The sequence below is a fragment of the Zootoca vivipara genome, chromosome 13 (assembly GCF_963506605.1).
Source record: "Zootoca vivipara chromosome 13, rZooViv1.1, whole genome shotgun sequence".
Classification (NCBI taxonomy): domain Eukaryota; kingdom Metazoa; phylum Chordata; class Lepidosauria; order Squamata; family Lacertidae; genus Zootoca; species Zootoca vivipara.
In genome coordinates, this window is record NC_083288.1 from 31,211,376 (window position 1) to 31,221,370 (window position 9,995).

Consider the following 9,995-nt stretch of genomic DNA (forward strand, 5'->3'; position numbering starts at 1 on the left):
ACACTTCTTCAGATACACTGAAACAGAAGTCACCAGACCCTTATGTATAGTCAGAGGGTGGGGAGGGGTATTACTCAGAAGGGTGGTGGGAATGGATGATTGGCTGATAGGAGTGGTAAACCTGTTGATGACTGTTAACGACTGTTAACGACTGCAATTGGTCTTGCAGGAAAAAGCAAGGGCTGAGGTGCTAAAGAAAGCTTTATCATGTACAGTATAATGAGATAAGAATCCAGTGTCCTTATTCAGACCAGGTCTCTCTGTGGTTTTAAGCTTGTTAATGAGTTGCGATTCAGCAACTTCTCTTTCCAGTCTGTTTCTGAATTTTTTCTGTAATAAAACAGCTACTTTGAGATCTTGTTCAGAATGTCCTGGGAGATTGAGTGTTCTCCTACTGGTTTCTCTGTCTTGTGATTCCTGATGTCAGATTTATGTCCATTTATCCTTTGGCGTAGGGTTTGGCCTGTTTGTCCAATATAGAGAGCTGAAGGGCACCACTGGCATTTGATGGCATACACAATGTTAGAAGATGAGCAATGCTACTGGAAGGATTTTTTTATTTTGTTTTGACTGCGTCAGACCAACATGGCTACCTACCTGTAACTAGTTCCATAGAGAAAGTTATAGTGAGGACAGTTTCTCCAGCTTTCCTGCTTATAAAATGAGAAGCAGGCCTCTACTGCACCCTGGATGCTAGGTGCTAACTCCCTGGGGCCCTGGGTGTCTGAGCACCAACAAAATTCCCCACAAATTTCAGGGCTAGGGCCTTGCATGGTGCATGGCACCCATGACACCAGGCACCCACAGTCACAAGCAGACACTCTTAACTGCATCTTATTCTGCATTTCCTGCACAGAGGACTTTGCCTGGCAGTCGAAACTCTGTGGTTTCATATGAGTGTATGGAATCTCAAACCTGGCTTAAGTCACAAAACCATTGTTTGAACTAGGCCAGTGATGGGCAACCTTTTGAGCTTGGTGTGTCAAAATTCGCCCAAAAACTGAGCATAACTCGGGTGGTGTGTCACTTTGAGGGGAAAAAAACCCATCATTTCACGATATTTATAGTTTAAATAACAAAAATGTATACTTGTTTCCCCTTTAATAATTTCCCCCTCCCCTTTTTCCTTTTTTTTAAAGTTTTTTTTTTTTAAAAAAAAAGGGGGAAAAAAATAAGGCAAAACCCAGAGGTCTTTCCCAGCGGGACTCTGGGCTCAGGCCTTCTTCCAATGGGTATGCCACTGGGGAGGTGGGCTCGGGTTGGGCCTGTGCCTCCTCGTGGCCCTCTTCAGCCCACCTCTCCTCTCACTTGGCTTTGCTTGCATGGCGGCGGGGCAACAGGGAAGGGGTTCAGCTTACTTGGGTGTCTCTTCTCTCTTCCCGGGATGGCGGCAAGGTGGAGGCAGCGAGGTCGGGGTTCCTCTCCCTTCTCCAAGGGCCCCCTCCTCTCCCATGAGGTGGGGGTGACGGGGACGGCAATGGAGCGAGCGGGCCCCTGTTCTCCTTTGCCTTGTTTTTCCTTCTTTTCTCCCTCCTTTCCGCGGGGGCGGCGGCAGTGGCAGCGGGGCCGGGGCTTCCTTTTTCCTCCTCTGGCCTCCGGAGTGCCTTGAGGCCATCCGTCAGGTTCACGGGGTGGGGGTGGGGTCCGGCAGCTCCCCAGTTGTTGCACTGGTGGCCCCCAGTGTCCGGACGGTGGTGGCGGCGGTTTTGGTGGCTCAGGAGCCCGTCCAGCAGCTCCTGCAGCACTGGTCACTTTCAGAAGCTCCGTGGCTCCGTGCCGACCGCCATCTTACCTCGCCGGAAGTCCACAAGGCCCCCAGAGATGCGTCGCCTGTGGTATTCCGCCACTGGCCGGAAGTGAGGTCTCGGCATGCGGCCGCGTGTCACCAAAAATGGCTATGCGTGTCAGAGCTGACATGCGTGCCATAGGTTCACCATCACTGAACTAGGCGGTGTGCTAGCACTAACCCCCCATCCCACCCCAGTGTCCAAAGTACAGTAGGTCAATAGACACCAAAGACCGACATTTCCATCCACCAACACAGAAAGAGAAATACAATGTCACTGATCATGCCAGAAACCATACCTGGGCAGGTGTTTTGCTTAATATTTCAGCCTCGTTCAGGCCTAGGATGCTGGCCAGGAGGACAGAATCAAGTGGCAAAGAGCCATTAGCATTTTGCATAGACACCAGGCTCAAGAGAGGAGATTCCTTCTCCTTGGGAGTGGGCTCTGCAAGGGACAATAACAATAAGATAAATTAAGACTGCTTGCAGCCTCCACACCACATTCAGAACTCTCCCATCTACACTATTAGCTAGAATTTCCAAAGCTCTCAATAGACAGGCATGATGATACAAAGAGTGGTCCTTCCTAATATGCTCCACCTTATGCTCCACCTTGATCACCGAGATCCTCTGAAGAGGCATTTCTGGTGATGGTTTCAGATGCCCCTGAGGTTTGGTCGGGCTTCCATAGAGACTGGGCCTTCAGCGTTGCATGCTCTGCACCATAGGACTCCTTCCCAGTTTGGAAGGTAGCACCCCAGCCTTCTTTTCTTTCCCCCCAGATACCTTTATTGAAACTTAACATATATACATATTAATCATAATTACCAATAATTCCCTAACATAAAATATAACACCTAAATTGCAACTACATAATTATACGCTTATAAAACCCACCACCCACCCTCTACTTCCCTCCACGGCAATTCGACTTTTTAAAAAATAATTCTTTATCTCTTTCCCCCTTGCATTCTATAGAAGATTATTTTTTGTTAAATTCTGGTTTTTCCTTCTTTCTTTATGGTTTTGTTCTGCAAGGGTTAGTAGAAATAAAATGAATTAAGACAGCTTGCAGCCTCCGCACTGCATCCAGAACCCAGCCTTCTAAATTATTTGCTAGCATTTTCTCTCTGGACCTTTTTTTTTGTTCTTAGCACTGTATCCTATCTGCTATTCTCTTTCCCGGTGGACTACCATATTTCTTGTTCAATCTTTTCAAAGCTCTCAATAGACAGGCATTGATCAGACTACAGCTCAGCAGTAGGCCCCACACCCTACCTGTCAGGTGATGACTGGTGCTCTGGGCCATTAAAGTTGGGAAGCAATAGTTACTAGTTAAGTTATGCAACTCATTATGACATGGCATGGTGACCATTGCTTTTTAGAAAACACAAAATGAACTACAATTAAGGTTGGCTAAAAGGCTGCATAGCTTAACGCATAAAGACAAATTGCCATGTATATACCCTTGTGTAACTTGGTTTTGCAATTCTGTCACTTGCTGCAGTGAGTTCCTCTTCCAAAGTATTACTTCTCCCCTCAATAAAACAGCTTTGAAAAAGGAATCAGCACAAATCCATGTAGGAACTACCGTAGCTAGCTATTTAATTGTGTCAGCTGAATGGAATCTGCCCTGAACAGCTGACGCAAGGAAACAAAGGAAAGGGGGGAGCGATTGCAATTTAAACTCTGCTTGCCAGTTTTTGCAAAAGTATCCCTGCTGGAGGGAAAATGCTGGAACTTGGGTCTGATTCAGATGTGCAGTTCATAAGGGCTTGATGGGCTGGAGTGGTTGCGTGTCGAGGTACCAAGACTTCCCACCAAATAACTCACACTTCACACAGAATTTAAGCTTAAGGTTTTTGGCATTAATTTTGGCCACAACTTTATTTAAATACAACTAATGTCAGTGGTTGCTTAGGCATTGGTTCCCCAGCCATGTGTCCTCCCTGCGACAGATCTGGCTCCCCTAGCGTACTGGGGAAGCCAGGATAGGTAAACACCCTCTGAGAGAGGCTGGGGCAGGGCCACCAAGCGCTTGACCTCTTCCCCAGATGATCCCTGAGGCTCATGCGCAGTCCTAGCCCCTACCAGGGGTACGGACAAACATGTTGAGCCTCAGGATTCCTTTAACGGAATACCCCTAAAGACAGCAGCAATTTTGAGGGGCAGGCTCAGCCAAATCCGTACCCCTTCACCATCCAATTAGAACCAATGCCTAACCGCAAGCTTACAAGTTGTGACATTTTGCTATGTAGTAGGCAAAAACCACAAGGCACCAGCCAATCAGCCAAGTGGCAAAATTCCTACTAGCCCCCCCCCTGCATCAATACAGACGACCCCATGACAGGCACAGCAACGTCATGCGCAAACAAAGAACCCCTAAATATAGGGCAGGCGGGCGGGCGGGAGATCCATTGCAAGCACCAAAAGTGAGACCGCAAGCTGCTTGCTCAGTATATATAGGCTGTTGCTGTCAATCAAATAATTGCAACATAACATTCTCCCCAGCAACAATACCCCAGTGGCCATCCAAACTGACCCGCCCAACAAACCAGGGAATGTCTTGTTAACCCTTCTGCAACCCATGCTCTCCTTAAGGGGAGAACCTGCTTTGCAGGAACCAGTGCAGTTGCACTGTTTCTTTTCCATCAGAAGATAGGATGTGGCACTCTGCACCAGCTGAGAAGCCCCAGCTCTTTACTAAGGCAGCGTCAGAGTGTGCACAACAGACTTAAAGCTGGGCGGTGCTTCCCTCATTTCTCTGATAGGGCAAGTGTATCTATCCATCAATTTGCACAGGGCTATCATTCCCTGCATCTCTCTCACTATTTGTCACCTTATTACCGCCTGACAGGCACCTTATTACCATCATGTGATTGGGTGCTCTTACACTGGGTGAGGCTGTGTCTCACTGGCTTGGACTGATGAAGCCTATACTGTATATCAGGCACCCCCAAACTGCGGCCCTCCAGATGTTTTGGCCTACAACTCCCATGATCCCTAGCTAAGAGGACCAGTGGTCAGGGATGATGGGAACTGTAGTCCAAAACATCTGGAGGGCCGAAGTTTGGGGATGGCTACTGTAGTACTCAAGACTGCAGAAGAGCTCCAGTTACATGGGAGACCACACATAAACAGCTGCAGGATGTATGGGAAGAAAGATTGACATTGAGATTTGCTGCCCCTGGTGGACCCTGCCAACCGAGGTAGTTGCCTCACCTAAAGCCTCATGGGCGAGCTGACCCTGGTGTAGGGCATTTTATTTTATTTTTTTACAAAATGAGACAAGTGACTGTCCTCTAGAAGCTTACGATCTGAAAGACAAGCCAGACAAGGGGAGTGGAGAATATATTTTTTTAAGAAGAAGGTAATAAAATTATGAGTTAATATAATTAGGGATTAGTTTCCTATTTAGGTGGGGCTTTGGATGGCTGCTGTGGAACAGTGGCAATCTAATTAATTAATTAATTATCTTTATTTCCCTCCAAGAAGCTCAGGGTAATCCCAATGGTTCTCTAACTCCTCATTTTATCCTCCCATCAACTCTGTGAGGTAGGTTAGGCTGAGAGACAGTAACTGCCCCGTGGTCACCCAGTGAGCTTCAGGGCTGAGTGGGTTGCAGTTCAACACCCTCACTGACACACCACAGTGGCTCAAAAAAAAAGGAAGTGTCAGAAGTGGGATTCGAACCCACGCCTCCATATGGAGACCAGAACACCCAATCCACTCACAGGAAGGCTTGTTCACTGCCTTGAGTCTGGCGCCTTAGACCACTCGGCCATCCTGACACTGCATTAATGCAAAACCACAAGCTTATCTCATGACTGCTGAATCACACTTGCCTGGGGAGAACAGTTCCTGTGTAGTGAGATCGGTATGAAAGTATTAACTGCTCCATATCAGGACAAGATCATGGTGTATTGTTATCTGAGTGGAGCAGGGAAGAGCCCTTCCCCTACAAGTCAAGGTGTATTATTAACCAAGGCCAGCCAAAGTATATTGTGGCACCCAAGGGAGAAAACAGCATGAGCAGAAATTGGTACAGCATCTCTCTGGCCATAAAAAACAAACACTGCAGTAATAACTAAACCTATTGCCTTTCTCTAATGCACAATATCAGCTGTCTGCGGTGTTGGCCTCCCTCGGCCAGATGATGGGGCCACAACTTTTGTCTCCACCAGCTGTAAGGTGCAGTGGACTAGCCTGGTCAGCTACCATAGACAAAACAGCCCGAAGTTCCGAAGACTGCACTTCCATCTTGATAAGTTCTTCATCTGATCTGACACAGTCCCTTATCATATTTTCACGCAAGCCACTACTCAGAGCATCTGTAGCATGCCTGTCCCTCAACACTGAGCATCTGCGGCCAGATTTTTCATGCCCTAGAACTGTGATTAATCAGCTCTGGGGAGGGCTGTCCACTCCTCCTTTTTTCAAAAATAAAACAAGCGAGGGGGAAAGCAGACCCACCAACTACTTTGTCCAGATTGCAGGAAGACGGATTCATCTTTAATGGCGGGAAAGGGATTTTTTTAATTCTTTAAAATTGCATTTATATCCCACCTATTTCTCAAAGGAGCTCAAGGTGTTGTGCATGGTTCTCCATCTCCTCGTTTAATCTCCACAAAAACCCTTTGAGGTAGGTTAGGCTTAGAGGCAGCGACAGGCCCAAGGTCACCCAGTGAGCTCCATGGCCGAGTGGAGAGTTGAACCCTGGGTCTCCCATGCTCCGACCACGATGCCACACTAATTTGGCCAAAAGGATCACAAAACAGTCCTCAATAGGACAGAATGCAGATTGCAATGGAGAAAAAATTATTGGGAAGGGGGCAGGATTGGGCTGTTTTATCCAGAGGGGCCAAAGTTGCAGGAAGAAAAGCAAAGAGGGATTTTTGTCCCAAATGGACTGCATTTTTGTTTAAATGAAAGGGTGTGTGTGTGTGTGTGTGTGTGTGTGTGTGTGTGTGTTTAGACAAGCCATTTCAGAAAGCAAATGCATGAAATCAATTCTCAACCTCAAAGCTTGGCTTCCCTCCTTCTTCACCCCCCCCCTCTCTCTGTAGCTGCTGAGCATCATTGAAAGAATGCTTTTCTAGATAGGAGCCATAAATAATGGCTCAGCCAGGGAGCATCAGCAAATGCTTTACCAGGCAGACACTGTTCAACACTTGGGATAGTGCATGTAGAAAGGTGAGATAAATTGAAATCCTGCATACCCGAGGTTCCCAATCCCTGCTGCAAAGCAACAGAGGGGGAAAAGAGTGTGTGTGTGTGGGGGGGAAGCGGGTTCTCCAAGGAGAGCGAGGGTTGAGGAAGGGTTAAAAGATGTCTCCAGGGTTGGGGGTGGTGTCGGTTGAGAGGGAGTGAGTGTGATAGGACCTTTCTGGGGTAAAAAGCTTGTAGCGAAGTTTGATTGACAGGAATTGTCCCTTATAACCTCAGCTCCACCAGTTAGTTTCACTTTTGCAAAGTGCTTCGGATCTCCCTCCCGCCCACCGCTTTCTAATGGTTTAGCCCAGGGGCCCCCAGACTACGGCCCGGGGGCCGGATGCGGCCCAATTGGCCTGCCAATCCGGCCCGCGAGGACCCCCGCCGCCCCCCGCCGCCCGCTCTTACGGCGCGCGGCGCGGCAGCGCTCTTCCGGGTCGGGAAAAAAGCGCCGAAAATCCTTTGTGCGCATGCGTATGGGCCTCTCCCGACCCGGAAGAGGTCATTTCTGGTGCACTTCCGGGTCGGGGGAGGCCCATACGCATGCGCACAACGGATTTTCGGCGCTTTTTCCACCCTGGAAGCGCGCCGCCACACAGGCGCGCGCTCCCCCGCCCTCCGGCCCGCCGCGCGATCGGCGCGGTGGGAACCGGCCCAAACGCCGGTAAGTCTGGGGACCCCTGGTTTAGCCTGACATTGTTTTGCCTTTCATGGGGGTCACTTGCTTTGCAAGGGCCCAGTAGGAATTTTGCCACTTGGCTGATTGGCTGTGCCATTGGTTTTTGCCTACTGCTTAGCAAATCATCACAACTTGTTAGGTTGGCGGTTAGGCATTGGTTAATAATTCTGGTTGGTGGAGGGGTATGGCATGGAGGTGCCTACCCCTCATTAAAATGCTGCTCCACATAGAAGTATTCCGTTAAAGGAATCTTGGGGCTCCGGGGCTCTGGTCCATACACCCCCGCAATGGGCGGGGCTGGGGCCATTACAGAGCACAAGCCTTGGGGAGCGTTTCTGGCCGAGGGGAGAGTGCCTGGACACAGCTACCTCCTCTCCCATGGGGTGTTTACTTGACTTTCCTATACAGTTAGGGAAGTTGGAGCTGATCTGTCCCAGGCGGGGGACAGATGGATTAACCAATGCCTAAGCCAACACTCACATTTAATCATATTTAAATAAAGTTGTGGCCAAATTAATGCCAAAAACCCAAACTACAATTCTCTGTGTAGTGTGAGTTATTTGGGGGTGGGTGGGTGTCTGGTAACCTCGTCACGCAACCATTCCTTCTCTTATTAGGTTTTTTTTCTTTGTTATTTAATGCGGAGGAACGTCTAGGTGGCAGAAAACTGATAGATGTTCTTATTTCCTATATTACTATGTTGTCACATCTACATACTTCTTCTTACTGCTGTTTGTTATAACCCACCATGGAGCCCTAGAACAAAGGGCAGGATATTTGTTTCAGAAATCAATAAATCAAATAGCCATTCAGTTCACAGGGACCCCTCCTCCCCACGTTCCCTGCCCCAATAGTCTTTCTGTGAGTGGATTAGATGGGAGAGTAAAAATGTTTAAAATTGGAAATTCTAATTCCAGAGTGGATCCCCCCACTGCATTATTCCAGGTGTGGAAAACCTCTGGCCCTCCAGATGTTGTTGAAGTACAACTTCCATCAGCCCCAGCAAACATGACTAATGGGCAAGGATGATGGGAGCTGTAGTTTTGCAACATCTGGAAGGCCAAAGGTGTCCCTCACTTTCCTTTATTCAATATCATCTTAATACAGTGGTACCTCGCAAGACGAATGCCTCTCACAACAAAAAACTCACAAGATGAAAGCGTCTTGCGATTTTTATGGTGACTCGCAAGACTAATTTTTCTATGGCTGTGCTTCACAAGATAATTTTTTTCTAAAGCCACAGCACCACCTAGTGGATATACAATGGAAATGCAGTGGTGCCTCGCAAGAAGACGTTTTCGCAATACGACACGACTCGTGCAATGAATTAATTTCGTCTTGCGAGGTACCACTGTACCTGAAAATAAATGACATGACATTGGTGGCAGAGGTGTGTTGGAATTCATTAGCAAAATTTGACACTGCAGACCTCAGTCTCAACTGAAACTAAAAGGTAAAGGTAAAGGACCCCTGGCAGTTAAGTCCAGTCGTGAACGACTCTGGGGTTGCAGTGCTCATCTCACTTCACTGGCTGAGGGAGCTGACGTTTGTCCACAGACAGTTTTTCCGGGTCATGTGGCCAGCATGACTAAGCCGCTTCTGGCGAAACCAGAGCAGCGCACGGAAACGCCGTTTACCTTCCCGCTGTAGGGATTCCTCCCTGTCCTCAGGTTGTATCCTTCACCATGCTTGCACTACTGCTTCCTCCAGCAGTGGTTTTGTCTGGCTGAAATGTGCTCTTGAACTGTGATAATACCCGTTGCTTGCCTGCCTGGGAGAGAAGTGTACAGTGTACGACTTTTGCATGGCATTTCCCCTCTAGCCCCCCACATCACAAATCTGTGGCCCACAGATGGCTGCCCATGAGGGGATGAGGCCCTTGGGTTGAGTTAGATTCCTTGCCTCTGTTCTAAGCAATGCATTATATCTGGAGAAAGGTGCTATTTTTATTGAGACTGGTGTTATAAGTATTCTAAGGTCTCAAATATAGAAAAAATATTCATAAATGCACACATACATAAACCATGTGTCTGAAACAGTACAGTGGTACCTCGGTTTTTGAGCATCTCGGAAGTAGAACATTTTGGTTTTTGAACACTGAAAACTTGGAAGCAATTGCTTCCGTTTTCGAACGTGAATGAAATCTTTATTACGGCCAAAGGCCCACAATATAATCTTATGCAACACAATGTACAAAAACACTGGGCAAGACAGGATAAAATAAAGCAAGAGTAAATAAAGTTTAAAAAGGACTTAAAAATTCAATACATATAAACAGATATAATTTGCAATAATTCCTTGGATAAAATAGATGGAACA

The 9,995-nt window shown here is 47.6% G+C and overlaps 1 non-coding gene across 1 annotated transcript; it reads right to left on the reverse strand.

The window, feature by feature from the left end:
• Positions 1-5,458: 5,458 nt before the first annotated feature.
• Positions 5,459-5,577, reverse strand: TRNAL-CAA (transfer RNA leucine (anticodon CAA)). The gene is made up of 2 exons: positions 5,540-5,577; positions 5,459-5,504 (listed from the first exon to the last, which is right to left on the reverse strand). It is a non-coding gene; the product is annotated as a tRNA-Leu (tRNA).
• Positions 5,578-9,995: the final 4,418 nt, after the last annotated feature.